At 36.8% G+C, this 6,781-nt stretch overlaps 1 long non-coding RNA gene across 1 annotated transcript; it reads right to left on the bottom strand.

Moving 5' to 3' along the window:
* Positions 1-287: 287 nt before the first annotated feature.
* Positions 288-1,042, bottom strand: LOC123599283. Its single transcript, XR_006713079.1, has 2 exons — positions 888-1,042; positions 288-655 (listed from the first exon to the last, which is right to left on the bottom strand). It is a non-coding gene; the product is annotated as an uncharacterized LOC123599283 (long non-coding RNA).
* Between the last annotated feature and the right edge of the window lie 5,739 nt (positions 1,043-6,781).

The following is a 6,781-nucleotide window of genomic DNA, read 5'->3' as shown; positions in this document are numbered from 1 at the left end:
ACTTCTGTGGAAGTTTCGGTTTGATCTCTCCTGGTGTAACAACTGGCATTAATCCCTATTGCTATAATGAAACACTCTAAGGAGCAAATACAGGGGATCTGGTCTTTGAAGCTGTGTTATATAGTAAGTAACTTTCTAGTAAATCATAATATTACAGTAGAAGAGCTTTGAGGGAAGACAAGCCTTGAGTTTCATGACTATGTATAATTCAAAACCAGAAAATCAAAAGACTCAGACATGACATTCTTCTGGATAGACAGAAGGACTTGGCTGTCTAATGGATCCCATGCTACAACTTGAAGAAGAAAAAAAAATGATTTTCTCAAAGATCTTTAAAGAATAGATTTGTGGTCAAATTGGAAGCACTTCCTAGTTTTTAAGGGTTGAGTTTACCTGAGTAAAATGAGTCAGTGCAATTTGTATAATTATTCCACGGCTCACTGTAGACAGACACACTGTGGAAGCCACACCTCCACAGAGAAATGTACAGATTCAGGCCATTAGGATATCTTCCTGAAATCTGACATTCTGGGTGAGAGTCTTCTCCCCTCTCCCTGCTTCTCTCTCCCTTTTTTGTAATCTAGTACTTTTCACAAGAATGCTATTTTGTCATGAAAATATAAGAAAACAAGAACATTTTTCTTAGTGTTAAAACCTCAGACCCGGGGCGCCTGGGTGGCGCAGTCGGTTAAGCGTCCGACTTCAGCCAGGTCACGATCTCGCGGTCCGTGAGTTCGAGCCCCGCATCAGGCTCTGGGCTGATGGCTCAGAGCCTGGAGCCTGTTTCCGATTCTGTGTCTCCTTCTCTCTCTGCCCCTCCCCCGTTCATGCTCTGTCTCTCTCTGTCCCAAAAATAAATAAACGTTGAAAAAAAAAAAAAAAAAAACCTCAGACCCTAGGAGATGACACCATCAGATACAACATTCTATCCAGGATACATTCAAGGCAACAATTAGATTTATTTTCACAAGATAGTAACAATATCTTATCCTTTGAGACTAATCTTAGAATACAAGAGTATGTTTTTATGGCTGGGTTATCCTTTTTATTCCTAGTATCAAAATGTTATATGTCATTTTTAAGAGTTACTTTTCAATGAATTCCTGATGCTTTAAAGATAAACTTTCTTCATTGGGCTTATCTATTTTATCCACACAAAATGGCAAACAGAATTTCTACAATTTTGTGTAAGAACTCAATAACAGAACTGAAGACCTGGCTGACACCCTTGGAACTTCCCATGTGCTTGGTTTATGTTTAAAGGGCTATTCAACATAACAGAGTATATTTGAAATACGAAAGAAATCATTTTGAAATGCCTTATTCCATTTACTTGGGGAATGTGGTAAATAGTGGTTTTTTTTTTGCTCTCTGGTAACTCAAACATTTTTAAATATATATTATTCTATTCTTCAGTTTATTTGTTTGAAATGTAGTGGCCTATTCAGAAAACCTGAAAAAGAAAGAATGCATGTAATTATTTTGCTAACGGTATCATGGGCAATTATTTCACTTGATGAATAAAGGAAGCCAGGTACTTACATGCCTTCCTCCGTTGTAAGGTGTTGATTTGTCATACTTAGGTCAGACCCACATATATCCTCATAGTCAGGAAACTTAGATTATCATCAAAGTTTCTTGGTTACTAAAAGAAATTACTTTTTAAAAAATTAAGTTTAGGGGGCGCCTGGGTGGCGCAGTCGGTTAAGCGTCCGACTTCAGCCAGGTCACGATCTCGCGGTCCCTGAGTTCGAGCCCCGCGTCGGGCTCTGGGCTGATGGCTCGGAGCCTGGAGCCTGTTTCCGATTCTGTGTCTCCCTCTCTCTCTGCCCCTCCCCCGTTCATGCTCTGTCTCTCTCTGTCCCAAAAATAAATAAACGTTGAAAAAAAAAATTAAGTTTATTGAAGTATCACTTTACATACAATGAAATGCACCCACTTTAAGTGTGCATTTATTTTATTTTTTAAATGTTTATTTATATTTGAGAGAGAGAGAGAGAGAGAGAGAGAGAGACAGAGCGCAAGTGAGGGAGGGGCAGAGAGAAAAAGAGGGAGACACAGAATCTGAAGCAGACTCCAGGCTTCCAACTGTCAGCACAGAGCCTGACACGGGGCTCAAACCCACAAACTGTGAGATCATGACCTGAGCCGAAGGCAGACGCTTCACCGATGGAGCCACCCAGATGCCCCTTAAGTATGTGTTTAGATGAAATTTGAGAAATGTTTACATCTATGGAACTACCATCACCACAATCAAGATATAGAATATTTGTACCATCCTCAGAAGTTCCTTTGTTTCCCTTTGCAGTACATCTCCTCCCTTGAAGGCCCTTGGCAAGGTCTGATTTACTGTATACTATAGTAGGTTGGTTTTCCTTATTTTAGAATTTGATACAAATTTAATTATATAGTATGTATTTTTTAGTGGCTCAATTTCTTTCACGCAGCATCATATTTTTGAAATTCATCCACGTTTCAGGTATCAGTAGTTTGTTCCTTTTTATTGTTAAGCAATATTCCATTTTACGACTATCACAATTTGTTCATCCGTATGCATTTAGGTTGTGTCCACCTTTTGGCCACTCTGAACGTTTATTTACAGGTTTTATTTATAGACAGGTTTCATTTCTCTTGGGTAACCACCTAGGAGTAAATTGATGGGTTGTATGATAAATGTGTTTTACTTTTTAAGAAACTGCCAAAATGTTTTTCCAAACTTGTTGCACCATTTAAAAACTGTGTATAAGTTCTACCATATCCTCACTAACATTTAGTACTATTTTTTTCTTTTTTGTTTTGTTGTTGAGGTATAATTGACATGTAACATTATAGTAGTTTCAGGTGTACAACTTAATGATTTTATATTCATATATATTGTGAAATGGTCACCACAATAAGTCTTGTTAACATCTATCCCCATACTTATAACTGCTTTTTTTGGTGATGAGACCTTTTTTTTTTTTTTTAGTAGTATTTTTATTTTTAATATTAGTCATTCTTGTGGGCGTGTAATAGTATCTCATTGTGATTTTAATTTCCATTTACCTCATGACTAGTGATGTTGAGCAACTCTTCATGTGTTTATTGACCATCTGTATATGTTCTTTTGTGAACTGTTTAAATCTTTTGTCCTTTTCAAATTGGGTTGTTTATCTTTTTGAGTTGTAGGAGTTCTTTATATATCCTGGATAAAAGTCCTTTTTGAGACATATGCACTGCTAATTATTTCAAAAACTTTTTTGGCAACATTGTATTAGGAAATACTGCTTTTTAAAAAAAGTTTATTTATTTGTTTTGGGAGAGAGAGAGAGAGAAAGAGAGAGAACTCTAGTAAGGGAGGGACAGACAGAGGGAGAGAGGGGAGAAAATCCCAAACAGGCCATGCTGTCAGCACAGAGCCTGAGGCAGGGTTCAGTCTCAGGAACTGTGAGATCATGACCTGAGCCGAAATCAAGAGTTGGACACTTAACTGACTGAGCCACCCAGGTGCCCCTGTATATATCCTGACAATATTATAGCAGTTTATCTTATTTAAAATGTTTCTCTTTAACAAAAGCAACAAAAACAAACAACTCAGTTCAAAAATAGGCAAAGGACTTTAATAAGTATTTCTTCAAAGAAGAAACATAAATGGCCAATTAACACATGAAAAGATGCTTAGCATCAGTAATCATTAGAGAAATACAAATCAAAACCAAAGTGAGATACACTTCACATGCATTAAAATGGTTGTTATAATCAACCAACCAACAGGGGCACCTGGGTGGCTCAGTTGGTTAATCATCCAACTTCAGCTCAGGTCATGTTCTCACTGTTCACAAGTTCAAGCCCCACATCAGGCTCTGTGCTGACAGCTCAGAGTCTGGAGTCTGCTTCACATTCTGTGTCTCCCTCTCTCTCTGCCTCTCCCCTGCTCTCTCTCTCTCTCTCTCTCTCTTTCTCTCTCTCTCAAAAAGAAATAAAAACATTTAAATAAATAAGTAAATAAACAAACCAGCCAACCAAAAACCTACAAGTGTTGGCTAGGATGTGGAGAAATGAGAATACTGTGCATTGGTTGTGGGAATTAAATGGTGCATCTTTGGTGGAAAACAGTATGTTGATTCCTCAAAAATTAAGCATAGAATTACTGTATGATTCAACATTTCCACTTCTAGGTGTACACACAAAAGAATTGAAAGCAGGGGCTTGAACAGATATTTTTACATCATTGTATGTAGTAACATTATTCACAGTACATAAAAGGTAGAGACAACCCAAATATCTACAGAAAGATGAGTGGTTAAACAAAATACTGTATATACTTGTAATGGAATATTATTCAACCTTTAAAAGCAATGGAATTCTTACACATGTAACAACATGGATTAACCTTGAATATTTTATGCTAGGTGAATAAATCAGACACAAAAGGACAAATATTGCATGATTCCACTTAAATGAAGTACTAAGAGCTGCCAAATTCAGAGACAGAAAGTAGAATTATGATTACCAGGAGCTAGTTATTATCAGCATAGCATAGGATATTATAAAATTTTTAATGTAAACCTTGTGGTAACCACAAAGGAAAATACCTGTAGTAAATACACAAGTGATTATGATAAAGGAGTCATAGCATGTGGCCATAAAAAGTCGTCAAATCACAAAGAGAGGTAGCAAGGGACACAGGATCTAGAAAACAGTCAGAAAACAATGAACAAAATGGCAATAGTAAGTCCTTACCTAACAATAATTACTTTAAATATAAATGGAGTCAATTCTCCAATCAAAAGACATAGAATGGGTGAATGGATAAAAAAACAAGACCTAACAAAATACTGCCTACAAGACACTCACTTTAGCTTTAAGGACAGATAGACTTGAGAATGAAGGGATGAAAAAAATATTTTAAGCAAAATGTGACCAAAAAGAAAGCAGAGTAAGTATACTTATCTTAGACAAATCAGACTTAAAGCTAAAAATGGTCAAAGAGGCAAAGAAGGTTATTATATAATGAGAAAGAGGTCAATTCATCAAGAAGATATAACAACTGTAAATAATTATGCATCCAACAGCAGAGCACTTACTTGCATAAAGCAAATATTAACAACTAAAAGGAGAAATAGACAGCAATATAATAATAGTTGGGGCCTTTAATATCCCATTCTCAATAATGGATAGATCATTCAGAGAATCTAGAGGAAACCACACATTTGAACAATACTGTAAACAAACATACTTTATAGACATATATCGAACAAATTCCTCCAACAGCAGCTGAATACACATTTTTCTCAAGTGTACATAGCATAATTTCCAGGATAGATCATATATTAGGCTACAGAACTAGTCTTAATCTTTTTTTTTTAACGTTTATTTATTTTTGAGACAGAGAGAGACAGAGCATGAACGGTGGAGGGTCAGAGAGAGAGAGGGAGGCACAGAATCTGAAACAGGCTCCAGGCTCTGAGCTGTCAGCACAGAGTCCGACGCGGGGCTTGAACTCACGAACTGTGAGATCATGACCTGAGCCGAAGTCGGACGCTTAACCGATTGAGCCACCCAGGCGCGCCTAGAACTAGTCTTAACAAATTCAAGAAGATAGAAATTATATCAAGTTTTTCTTTAAACACAATGCTGTGAAAATGGAAACAGTGGAAAGAAAGCTGGGAAATTAACAGAAACATAAAAAATAAACAACATATCCTGAACAACCAATATCAAAGAAGAGATCAAAAAGGAATTTAAAAATATCTGAGACAAACAAACATGGAAACACATTCCAAAACTTGCAGGATGCAGCAAAAATAGTTCTAAGAGAGTTTGTAATTATAAATGCATACATCAAGAAAAACTAAAGACCTGAAATAAACAACCTAACTTTACACCTCAAGGAACTAGAAAAAGAACAAACTAAGGCCAAATTTAGTAGAAGGAAGGAAACAATTAGAACACAAATAAATGAAATAGACAATAAGAAAACAATAGAAAAGATTAACAAAACTAAGAATTTCCAATAAATACAGGTTATGTGAAATGGACAAATTCCTTGAAAGACACAAAATACCAGAGCTCACTGAAGAAGAAAGCGATAATCTAAACTAATCCTATATCTGTTAAAGAAATCAAATATGATTAAAAATCTTCCTAAGAGGAGGGAAATAAACTTCAGGTCAAGATGGGTTCACTAGTGAATTTTACCAAACATTTAAGAAATAACTAATACTAATTCTATATAACTCATCTATGATCTCAGAATTGCCACAATACTAAAACAAATCATATTTGGATACTTGATTTATAACAATAAGAAAATGGTCTTTTAAAAGTTTTTAAATTGTATTTTAGAGAAAGAGCATGAGTGGGGAAGAGGGCCAGAACACACTCAGCATGGAGCCAGCCCAATGTGGGGCTCGATCCCACAACCCTGGGATCAAGACCTGAGCAGAAATCTAGAGTCAGCTGCTTAAGCAACCGAGCTACCCAGGAGCCCCAAGGATGTATGACCTTTTTTTTTTTTTTTAATTTTTTTTTTCAACGTTTATTTATTTTTTTTGCGACAGAGAGAGACAGAGCATGAACGGGGGAGGGGCAGAGAGAGAGGGAGACACAGAATCGGAAACAGGCTCCAGGCTTTGAGCCATCAGCCCAGAGCCCGACGCGGGGCTCGAACTCCCGGACCGCGAGATCGTGACCTGGCTGAAGTCGGATGCTTAATCGACTGCGCCACCCAGGCGCCCCGGATGTATGACCTTTTTAATGAATGATCAAAGCTCATTTGTTTATGTGGAAAACAGTGAAC

Source organism: Leopardus geoffroyi, chromosome C1 (genome assembly GCF_018350155.1).
Source record: "Leopardus geoffroyi isolate Oge1 chromosome C1, O.geoffroyi_Oge1_pat1.0, whole genome shotgun sequence".
Classification (NCBI taxonomy): domain Eukaryota; kingdom Metazoa; phylum Chordata; class Mammalia; order Carnivora; family Felidae; genus Leopardus; species Leopardus geoffroyi.
This window is presented reverse-complemented; position numbering and strand designations above follow the sequence as displayed.